The sequence below is a fragment of the Gossypium raimondii genome, chromosome 13, assembly GCF_025698545.1.
Source record: "Gossypium raimondii isolate GPD5lz chromosome 13, ASM2569854v1, whole genome shotgun sequence".
NCBI classification, from domain to species: domain Eukaryota; kingdom Viridiplantae; phylum Streptophyta; class Magnoliopsida; order Malvales; family Malvaceae; genus Gossypium; species Gossypium raimondii.
This window is the reverse complement of record NC_068577.1, coordinates 16,465,447-16,477,505: the sequence shown is the minus strand read 5'-3', so window position 1 is coordinate 16,477,505 and position 12,059 is coordinate 16,465,447. Positions and strand designations below refer to the sequence as shown.

Sequence of the window (12,059 nt, the reverse complement as noted above, 5' to 3'; positions counted from 1 at the left end):
AAATATCTATGAATTTAATCCAAAACATATTAATAAAAATCACAAATCGATAAAAATTTATTCTAATAGAAGTATGAGAAAATTACTTAAACACAAGACATAATTCAGGATTTTCTAATAATTATATAAATAACCTCCCCACACTTAAGATGTACATCGTCCTCAATGTACAAACATATATAATCATAATATAAACAGAATATCATAAAAGAGGGAGAAAACTGAAACTGCCCTGAATATTGGATCAAATTCCCATAATAGTGAAAAGCGGAATTGTAGTCAAATCTAAATGTAACACATGATTCCGAGCAAACGAATAAGAAAATAAACACAAATAATAGAGAAGATTAAGGGGTTATAACTCGATTAGAAACAACCTTAAAAATATTTTTCAAAAGATAATAATTAAAATAAGTTTGAGAAAAAAATAAAGCAACTAAAACAAAATTAAAAAAGATAAATAAAATAAAATAAAATAAAAATAAAACGAAAATAATAATAATAATAATAAACTCAATGATACCGATAAATTTAAAGGTAATTATAATAATAGTAAAAAAATACTAAAAATAATAGAAATAGCAAAAAAAGTAAAATAAATTTAAAAATAAATAATATAACAAATAAAAAAAATGGGTAGCTTGGTTGGGGAAGAAGAAAAAGACAAATTGAGAAAGGAATTCTAAGGTTTGGGCCCCATGGTCGTGTGGAGTATGTTCAGCCCATGTGCAATTGAAAATTAACCCAGTTTTCACACGGCCATGGACACGCCCGTGTGTCCAGTTCTTGTGGTATACACGACCATGTGTGTTTTCCTTCGATTCTCCTACGCTCATGTGAGATCCCACAGGCCCGTGTGGCTTGGCCGTGTTTTCTACCCGTGCAACTCTCTGACTTTGAAAAAAAAAAAGCTCCATGTTTCACACGGTCGTGTAACCGTCAAATTTTTGAAAATTTAAGTCCCAGTATCCATGCGGCCAAGGACACGCCCGTGTGTGTAGGCCATGTGGGTCACACGACCATGTCGGCAGGCCCTGTAACTCACTGTTGAACCCCTTATAGTGTACACGGCCTGAGACACGCCCTTGTGTCGAGGCCGTGTGGGTCAAAAACACTTTATTATTATTTATTATTATTTTTTTTTAATTTTGAAAATTAATTAGTTTTAAAAATAACATAAAATAAAATTAAAAGAATTAGACGTGTTAACACTCAGGTTACCTCTCGAGAAGCGCTTATTTAAAGTCTAAGCTCAACTTACCTCGCATTCGCAAGGTCACGGTGGTTCACGGAGTCGAAATTCCACTTTCTCGTTATCTATTCTATTACCAACATAAGGTTTAAGTCGAGTACTATTTACCTTAAATTTTCCAAATCCAGAATGAGTTACCTCGACTGTACCATATGGGAAGACATTCAGTATCGTAAAAGGATTTGATCCGTTTGCATCAAGCTCCAAAGTGACAATTCGAGGATCCATTCTATCAAGTAGTACCTTGTCCCCAACCTTAAATTATTTCGTTCCATCCACAGGCTTATCATGGCGTCTCCTTAACTCTTCATCGTGCTTTTTCGGTTTCTCCTTAACATGTGTTCGTCATTCATCTAGTTCATTGATTTACAACATTCGTTCATCATGAGTCGTTCTGTTTTTGTCGCATGGATTGGAATGTGGCTCCGTCACGTTTTTCTAAAGGGTTTCCTGCAAAGAAGTTTGAGCCACATGGTTACTCATATTAACAAAACTTATAAAATCGTCTTGATCATTAGATGTCTTAACAAAATCACGAGCTTGGAGAGTAATCGTTTCGTCACCTACACGATGTAACACCCCATAATTATTTTTTTTGTTCTTACGAAGGTGTGACACAACTATGTATCTACTTTAGTGGTTAAGTGTTCTGGGTGTGTGAGAGGTCTCAAGTTCAAGCCAGAACTTGGGCAAATTTTGGTATTTTTATGAATAAGCCCTATCTTTGGTCAGTAGGCTTTTAAGTAAAAGTTGGCAAATAATTAACAGAATGGGCCTACTAGTCTGGTGGATAAGTAAAGTGTTGGTGTGAAGGAGTTATTGTGTTCAATTCTCTATGATGGTGTGAATACAATATTTTTGCTCCAATTTCGGCTAAGAGTTGTGTTAGGGCAAAATTCTGAGTAGTTGTGTTTTAGTGGGTTAATAGGGAGTGATTTTAGGAGATAATGGGGGAGAGGTTTCAGAAAATAATCTGATTATCTTTTTGTTGCAGAAAAAAGTAGAGTTTCAGTTTTCTCTCCAATTACCCAAACTTTTTCTGACGTTTTCTTCTTTTTTTCCCTCATTTGCCAATTCTTTCCCCTAGTTGCTGCCGAAATTTCCGTTATTTTTTCCCCTTCCATTTCTTTCTTTATTTTTCAATTGATTTGGTTGTTCATCATTGGTTGCATGTGTTCGGTAAGTAACGGTTTTGTCTATTGTTAATCATTCTTGGTTAATCTCTAAAAGGGGGATTCCTTCTTGGTGTTTAGGAGTTAATCAAGGGGTTGGTAGTTTTGAATCGATGCTATGATTGTGCAAAGTCATGGTTACTCAAGCGGGGTAAGGGTTTTGCTAGGTTTTTTGTCGAGTTCCTCCAAAATTGGTTGGTTAAAAAATGAATTAAGTGATTAATCTGGAGATTTGTTGGTCGATTTTTAGGTTCTGGAGGCTTAGGAGTGGTTGCGCATCAGAAACGATACCAGGTGTGTACCCGAAACACAGAAAATGGGGTTTGAAAAAAGGACAAAATTTCTTACTGTTCAGAAATAAGAGAAATAAGAGAAAATGATATGAAAATTTGTAGAGAAATGAAATAAGGGTATTATAAACTTGGAAATCAACATCCTGCACTAAAATAGTTTTGGACAGCAGCAGTAGTCTAATTTTTAAAAATCATAAAAAATAGTGGAAATTGATTTAGAGGTTGAATAAAATATGAAATTAAATTTTATTGAGTCTAGTTTTTCATGGAAGAAATAGTGTAAGCAATGAAATTGTAAGTTATGAGATATAATGAATTTTGTGAGACAAGGTCAAAATGGGTTCTGGTTCCCCTGTTCTAAATTTGGAAAAACCATCGAAAATTGTAAAAAATATTTAGGGGCTTAAATTTATATTTTTATATCCTTAACGAGTCTATTGTCAAAAGAAATAAACAAAAACATCATCCGAATTCCGTACTAAGAGATAAATAATTTTTAGTAAGGAAGGTTGAAGATGTCAAACAACATAATTGGGATAGGTTTGAAGATTTTACTGTACCTATTTGATAAACTATAAAATCTGAAAATTTTATGGTAAAAAGGTATTTGAGTCTAGTTTTGAAAAAATCAAGCGGATCTTAATTTGGAATTCTGTAGCTTAAGATATAAATAATTTAGGGACAATGACTCAAGTAGACAGCTTTGAATGAATATATAAGTAAATAGTGAAAACATATATGAATATTTAGCTAGCATGGGTTACATTAAAAATGGATCACACGGCCAAGGACAAGTTGGGCCGAGTGGGCTATACGGGCACACACAATCGTGTGGGCCCATTTTTATCGAAATGTCTCTAAAGTTGCACGGGTCACCCAAGTCAACTATGAACCTACTGTAAGGTCAGTAAGAGCTACTTAAACCCCTAAATGTGTGAAATTGACTAAATGATATCTATACTGAGCATGTTAATATCTGAACCGAATATATGTATTGAAATTGCATAATAGCATCTCTTCCATTGTATGTTGCATTGCATTGGGTTGGGGGTTGTTATTTGGAGGAAGTGTACTGAAAGGCTTTAATTCTAATTTACTGGCTGCTCAGTTGCAAACTACTGTTTTGTGCCGCATTTGGTACTACTTGGAGTGTAGGGATGGGTGGGTTGATTATATCCCCACATGGAGTGTAGGGTTGGACAAAGATGGTCTGTAGAGGCTGGATGGGTAGGATTTTGCTACTGCATAACTATTACTGCTACTGATACTGTGATGGGCTAAAGCCCTACTGCATTTTTGACACTGTATTGAGATAGGCTAAGGCCCAAACTGTCACTGATACTGAAAAGGGCTTAGGCCCAAGACTGTTCAACTGTGCACTGTAAATATTGATTACTTGTTTGTTTATGCAGGGTTACACATTGAGTTTACGTAAACTCACCCTTTTTGTTTAATGTGCACAGGTAATCCCCAAACTTAGACAGATCGGTGCGACGGAGGACTCAGCGGTGACCACAGAAATTTTTGGACTTCATGGTTTTCAATTTACATTTTATGATTTAATTATTATTGATTATTTGGGTTGTAATTTAAGGACCCTCTGGGACTTTGGTTTTAAATTTTGGGTCTTTATTTGTTTATTTTACTTTATGGATTTATACCTACTGGTCGTAGGAAATTCGGTTTTCAAAAAGTTAAAGTAGTTTCTAAATGCATGATCACTTAGACTATTTTATTAAAACTTCCGCAACGAAGGATGTTTCAAAACAAATGTTTTAAATGAATAAAGACGACTTCCTAAGTTCTAACAAAATGTTACTAAAGATAATAATATGGAATGTTTTCCACGTAACAACGAGGTTTCAAAAACACTATTGTGTGACATTGCCAGATACGGCCATAACGTCTAGGCTGGGTTTGGGGTGTTACACACGAAGTACTAACTCACCTGTACCAACATCAATAATTGTTCTAGCAGTTGCTAAAAGGGGTCTTCCTAAAATTAAAGGTTTTTCATTACCCTCATCCATGTCTAAAACAACAAAATCAACTGGGAATATGAATTTATCAATTTTTACTAGAATATCTTCAATAATACACCTAGGAAATCTAATGGTTCTATATACTAATTAAATACTCATCCTAGTTTGTTTGGGTTTCCTAAGACCTAATTGTTTAAGCATTTTATAGGGCATGACTTTAATACTCGCCCCTAAATCAGCCAAAGCATTATTAATATTTAAACTACCAATTAAACAAGGAATAGTAAAACTCCTTGGATCTTTCAATTTGTTAGGTAGTTTATTTTGCAAAATGTCTGAGCATACTGCATTTAGCTTCACATGCAACAAGTCATCTAACTTCCGTTTGTTTGCCAAAAGCTCATTTAAAAATTTAACGGAATCGGGCATCTGCGAAAGAGCTTCAATAAATGGTAAGTTAATATGTATTTTTTTCAAAAGTTTAAGAAATTTACCAAATTGTTCATTCGTGTGGTCTTTCTTCGTCGCGTTAGGATATGACACTCGAGGTTTATATTCCTTACCGACTAGTTTTTGTTCATTTTGGCTTACCTCGACCTTACCGTTACTTACCATAATTTCTTGCATCAGTTCTAGTTCAGATTCAACTAACCCTTCTTCATCTCAAACAGTAATTGCATGAAGTTGCTCCCTTGGGTTAGTTTCAATATTGCTAGGCAAGCTACCTTGTGGTAGTTCTGAAATCATTTTAGCAAGTTGACTGATCTGATTCTCGAGTCCTTGATTTGACGCTTTTGGAAATGGGTTTCTGACAACAAAATAAACTTCGTCAACATCTCATCGAGATTCAACTTTTTCTCTTGCTGGTAAGGTCATTGTTGGAAACTTGGAGGGGGTTATGGTCTTTGGTGTCCTTGAACACCCCAAGAAAAATTGGGATGGTTCCTCCAATCTTCATTATAGGTATTACTGTAAGGATTATTTTGAGGCCTAGAATTATTACCTATATAATTTATTTGTTCGTTCTCTGTGCTAGGTCCATAGGGTAGATATTCTGGATTGTTCATTACTCCTCCATTCGTATCACACTGCATCACCGGATGTACCTGCGTAGAAACACACAGCATGAATTTTCTTATTTAAAAGTCTACCTAATTTGATAACATGGTGACTGCATCTAAGTTGAAAACACTGACTGCTTTCATCAACTTCGTCCTCATGACTTGCCATTGATAATTATTCAGTATCATCTCCTCTATAAACTCATAAGCCGCTTCAGGTGTTTTATTATTAAGAGTACCACCAGCTGTTGCATTGATTAACTATCTAGTTGAGGGATTCAAACTGTTGTGGAAGGTTTGAACCTCTAGCCATAAAGGTAACCCGTGGTGAGGGCACCTTCTCAATATGTCCTTATACCTCTGCCATGCATCATATAAGGTTTCTAAGTTGATTTGAACGAAGGAAGAGATATCATTCCTCAACTTGGTCATTTTTACCGGTGGAAAGTACTTTAGTAGGAATTTCTCGGTCAGTTGGTCCCAAGTAGTGATAGAACCTTGTGGTAAAGAATTCAACCACTGTTTAACTTTATTCCTCAACAAGAAGGGAAACAACTGTAGGCGAATGGCATCGTCAGAAATGCCATTTATCTTGAAAGTATCACAGACTTCCAGAAAGTTAGCCAAATGAGTATTTGGATCTTCGTCTTGCAAACCATCAAATTGAACAAACTGCTGAATCATTTGAATGGTGTTCGGCTTCAATTCGAAGTTATTCACAACAATGGTGGGTCTCACAATACTCGATTTAGCCCCAGTTAGAGTGGGCTTGGCATAATCGTACATAGTACGAGGGGTAGGATCTGGATTTGCAGGATTCGCAACAACCACAGTAGGTAGCTGATTATTCTGATTATCACCCATCTCCTCCGTAATAGTAATAACATCCTCTTGCTTGTCTACTATATTATGTTGACTCTACCTTGCTTCTCTACGATTTCTGTGAGCTATACTTTCAATTTCATTGTCAAACAATAATGGTCCTGACGGTTTTCTTCTAGTCATAAACTGAAGGAACCTGCCAGAAGCAAATAAAAGAAAAATTAGAAAACAAAAATTAACCTAAAAAAAGAAAAATAAAATGCAATAGAAAGAACTGGCTAAACTAATAAAAATCTACTGTTCCTAATATTTTAGTCCTTGGCAACGACGCCAAAAAGTTCATGATCACTAAACTAACTATAAATACGACTAAGGCAAACATACCTATCAAACAATAGTATAGTTAAGGTGAGTAAGGAATATCGTATCCACGAGGATTAAAAGTACTAGTAATTACCATTTTTCTATTATTTAGCCGACAAACTGGAGTGATTGTTTTTAATATAAAATTACTAAACTAATTTAACTAAGAATGCAACAAAGAACAAAATAGGAAAATAACCGAAGATACCAATGAGAGAGACAATACCCAGGAAAGAATCCACCTAGACTTCACTTATTATTATGGATTTGAATTAAAAGATTTATTCACTTCTGCCTTGATCTATAGAAATACCTAAATTATGTTAAAATCTCTTTCGAGAGTAAGAACAACTGACTTTAGGTTGATTAATTGAAATCTTTTTATAATTAAAACCCCTATTGTGTCATTAACTTGATCTATAGGTTCCCTTATTAGATTTGACTCTAATCTGGTAGATTTATGTCGTCCTATTTCTAGGATTGTATGTAATTCCACTCAATTATGCTAGATCTACTTTGAAACGACTTTTGCTCAACTAAAATAAGCACAATAAACATGAATTAATATCATTAGATTATTAAAACATGAAATAAGCATACATAATTGAGAACAAGAATCAAGTATTTATCATGTAAATTAGAAATCAAATAATAAGATTCATCATAGGTTTCATCTACCCTAGGTATCTAGGGAATTTAGTTCATAATCCTAAATAGAAACATCTCAAAGTTAATATAACAATAAGACATAAAGAAACCCAAATAAGCTTCTAAAGAAATGAAATGAAGATCTTCAATCTTGAAGGAGATCCGCTTCTGAGATGATTTCGATTACGTTCTTCGAGTCTTTTCTTCAATCTTCTCTGTGTGCCCCATTAGATATTCTTTTAGTTAATATTTATAGACTTTAGAGTGTTTAGAAAGCCTAAAAATTGGGTTTTTCCACTTGTTTGGGAAACGAGGTGCAATATCGACACAGGCTGGCACATGGGCGTGTGGCCAGCCCGTGTGGCTCACAGGGGCATGTGGCCATCTCGTGTGGCTCACATGGGTGTGTGGCCAGCTCGTGTGGAAGTGCCCAGACCATGTGAATCTTGGAAATAACTCTATTCGTCTGATTATTGCTCGTTTTTCGTTCCTTTCACTAAATGCTCCCTTAAGTATAGAAACATGAATTTAAGGGATTAGGAGCATCAAATTCACTAATTTACATCATTAATCATCCAAAATAAATTAAGAATGAGATTAAATTTGTTACTTTTATAGCTTATCAATTGCCAAATATGCAAACATTTGGACTAGAAATAATACAACAAAAAGATATATAATAAAGCAGTAGTGTTTGTAACTATACAGATTAAATTGTAATATAGTATTGTACAACGGGGTACAAGAAGTACACCGAGGATCGTACACAAGGGAGGATGGATTAAACTCAATATTATCTTCTACAGTAAGAGCTCTAAATAGTAATAACTAAAAATTATATTATAAAAAATAACATTAAAATTTATGGTCATAAAATAAACTAATTTGATTGAAAAGAAATTAAAAATTAACAAAATCTCGAATAACAGGCAGAAGATTAACTCGCTTCAGTTGTTGTAATTAATTTTAAAACTCGGGTTTTAGTGAATTACTCAATAATTAACCAATTATTACCTTTCAACCTCTAACTAATTAATTATTCGGTAAAAACTCACTTATCTTTCGACCTTGCAATTTAAAACTAAGATAAATTATGAGGTGCTCGATAGACTTGCCCTTTTGACCTATTTACCTAGATTACTTCCTAGGGTCGTCAATCCTACGGTTTAAGCATGCACAATTTAAGACAACTAATTCTGAGATAAACCATTTTTTTCCATTAGTTACTCCCACATCTACTCATTAATCTTCCTAAAGGAATTAGCCACTCATTAATCTAAATGTCATTTTCCCTAAAAATAATTTAATCATGCAAAACACACAAATTAAATGAAAACGAGAGGAAGATAGAAATTGATCTATTCAATAAATTGGATGTGCTCAATTTAGTAAATTCCTTTAACAACTAGCGAGATATCGATGTTGACAAGTGAGAAGTGAAAGAAGAATGCTGAAATAGTTAATAATGAAGACTTGGACTCAAATCAAATCCAAGTTAAAAGTAAGAAATAAAGTTGTTTAGAAAATACAATAAAGCTTAACTAAAACTAAATCTACTAACTAAAACCCTAAGAATGACCTTCTAAGTTGCCTCACACAGCTTAACCTAAACTTTGCTATTTATAGGCAAATTTAGTTATAACTCTTAAAAAGATTTATATTTCGAGCCTCTAAACTTGATTAAATGCATATACTTAAGTAGATATATTTGCATTTTTAGGTTATTATTATAACATTGCTAATAAAGCTTGGATTTTGCCTTAATTGTAATTCTATGTTACTTTTCCTATTGGAAAGAAGAGAATTGATTGTTTTATGCAGCAGGTGTAGGAAGGATGAAAAAAAGGAGAAAAAAGAGGAAGAAAATGAATGAAGTGAAATATTACCATGGCAAAATGTTGGATGGATTGCCAACATGAATGCCATGGAAATTCCAGGATAATGCTGGCGCAACACTCAGTCCATGTCACTCTCAGCGAGCTGTAATTGTACAAAAAAAAACCACCTAAAAAAATGAAGCAAAAGATGTGTGCTGAGAGAGAGGGACCTACCCTATAAAAGAGGAAAGAGAAAGAGAAGAAAAAATAGGATTTTGAGGGGAGGAATTGAAAAGGATTTAGGGAGTAGTTTTCTCTCTAGAAAATGTGGTGAAAAGTTCTAAAGAAAAGGGAAGCAGGTAGCAGCTTAAGAAGAGAGCAGAGACGCAACGGAAGGGACAACAAATCAACCCTAGGTCTTGCATGATTTAGCAGCATCGAAGTGGATGCTGAAGTGGCGAAAGCTTCCTGTAGTTCTACCTTTATTTTTTAATTAATTTCTTTGATTTATAAACTATTGATGATGATGTTGAATGTTATTCTAATTTTGGATTTTAAGTCCCAACTGATGAGCTAATCTCATTTGGGTTGGAATTACGTGGTGAATCTTTATTATCTGTAATGCACATGGTTTTATTTTGAGTGGATTTACTATTTCATTCAATTTCTAATTATCTTAAATGCATGCTTGGAAACTCTAGACATAGATGATTGTATGGTATATTCTTAAACTTTACTTACTTCTAAAAAGGTTAAATAAGTTGGGTTGTAATCAATTGATATAGGCGAGTACTCGACAAAATATACGTAGCACTCTAGACATAAGAGTTGCGATTTGTGCAGGGAAAGGAAGAACAATTTGGATATCATTATTGAGACTTGTAGGCATACAAAGACTCAAAATGATAGTTCGAAAGAAGTAGACTGCAATAGTTATTCTCTAAGCAGTAATTTGGTCAAGGTTTTGCCATGACATTATTTTGTTATAAAGATAAAACTTGAGCAATTCCAGCCTTCCCATTCAACAATATCAATCCTCTTAACTTTGTCTCATAGAATTGCCACAATATTTTATTCATTATTTGATTTTTATATTTCATAAATTAGTATTTCAAATCAAATCATTATTTTGTTTACTTTGCCATAAGCTTAATTGGTATAGTTTATAGTAATAACTCATCCATATTTACCCATTCCGATCCCTATAGAGACGATCTCACTTATCACTTTATTACTTCATTCGACGTGTATACTTGCACATTCACATTACATATTCACAGTGACAAGTTTTTCGCGCCATTGCTAGGGATAGGTAACATTAGTGAAATTTGGTTTGATATTATCTATTTAATTTTGTTAGTTTTAGCTTATGTAGTTATTATTATTATTTTTGTTTTTCAGGTTTGTTGTTAGATCATGAGTAGAGGTAATTCTGCAATTGAAGAATATTCTTTTGATCCAGAAATTGAGAGAACTCTAAGAAGGAGAAAAAAATTATGAAAAATGGATAGAATTGGAAATGATCCCAACAGAGAAGAGCTATTACATCCAAATGATAGGGACATTGATATTACTTGTGTGATAGATGATAGAGACAGACCCATTAAGGAACATGTAGTGCCTATTTTGGATGATCTGAATCTAGGAATTTTTAGGCCACATATTCAAGTTCAACATTTCGAGTTAAAGCTTGTGTTGTTTAAAATGCTACAAAGTTTTGGACAATTTAGTGGATTACCTACTGAAGATCCACGATTGCACTTACAACTCTTTTTGGAAATCTACGATTCATTCATGCAGCAAGGTGTTCCTGAAGATGCCCTAAAACTCAAGTTATTTCCTTATTAATTGTGAGATCGTGCCAGAGCATGGTTAAATACATTACCATCAGGAACGGTGGCATCTTGAAATGAACCATGTCAAAGGTTTCTGCTAAGATATAATCCTCCAAACATGAATGCCAAGTTGAGGAATAATATTACATCTTTTCGGCAATCTGAGGATGAGACATTATATGAAGCATGGGAGAGATTCAAGGAGCTAGAAAAGGTTTCCAAAAGTGGACCCAAATGGAAATATTTCACAATAGATTGATTGCACATATAAGAATGGTAGTGGAGGCATCTGCTAATGGGCTTTGCTAGATAAATCCTACAATGAGGCATATGAAATTCTAGAGAGGATAGCGAACAATGATTATCAATATCCAACTACAAGAGTGGGTACTGAAAGAAGAGTTGTTGGAGCTACAGAACTTGATGCGATCACATCATTTACAGCTCAGGTGTCATCCATAACTAATATGATTAAAACATTGAAGAGACCAACTGCAGTGTAGGAAATGAAAGCAGTCGAGCAAACATGTGTCTGTTGTGAGAAAGATAATGTTTTTGATGAATATCCATCGAACCCAACATTAGTATATTACATGGAAATTTCAATTGGAACAACAACTCCTATTCCAACACCTACAACCTAGGATGGAAACAACATCCAAATTTCAGTTGGGGTAATCAAGGATTGAGAAATTCTAGTAAGGTTGTTCGAAAGAATGCCATCAGTGCACTACTCAATAATAATCGACCTATGCCACTAAAAAATGTTCAACAAAGTTTAGCATTATCATCTTCATCTATGGAAGCTCTATTG

At 34.1% G+C, this 12,059-nt stretch overlaps 1 non-coding gene across 1 annotated transcript; it reads left to right on the top strand.

Moving 5' to 3' along the window:
• Window positions 1-6,079: 6,079 nt before the first annotated feature.
• Window positions 6,080-6,186, top strand: LOC128036376 (small nucleolar RNA R71). Its single transcript, XR_008193173.1, has one exon. It is a non-coding gene; the product is annotated as a small nucleolar RNA R71 (small nucleolar RNA).
• The last annotated feature ends 5,873 nt before the right edge of the window (window positions 6,187-12,059 follow it).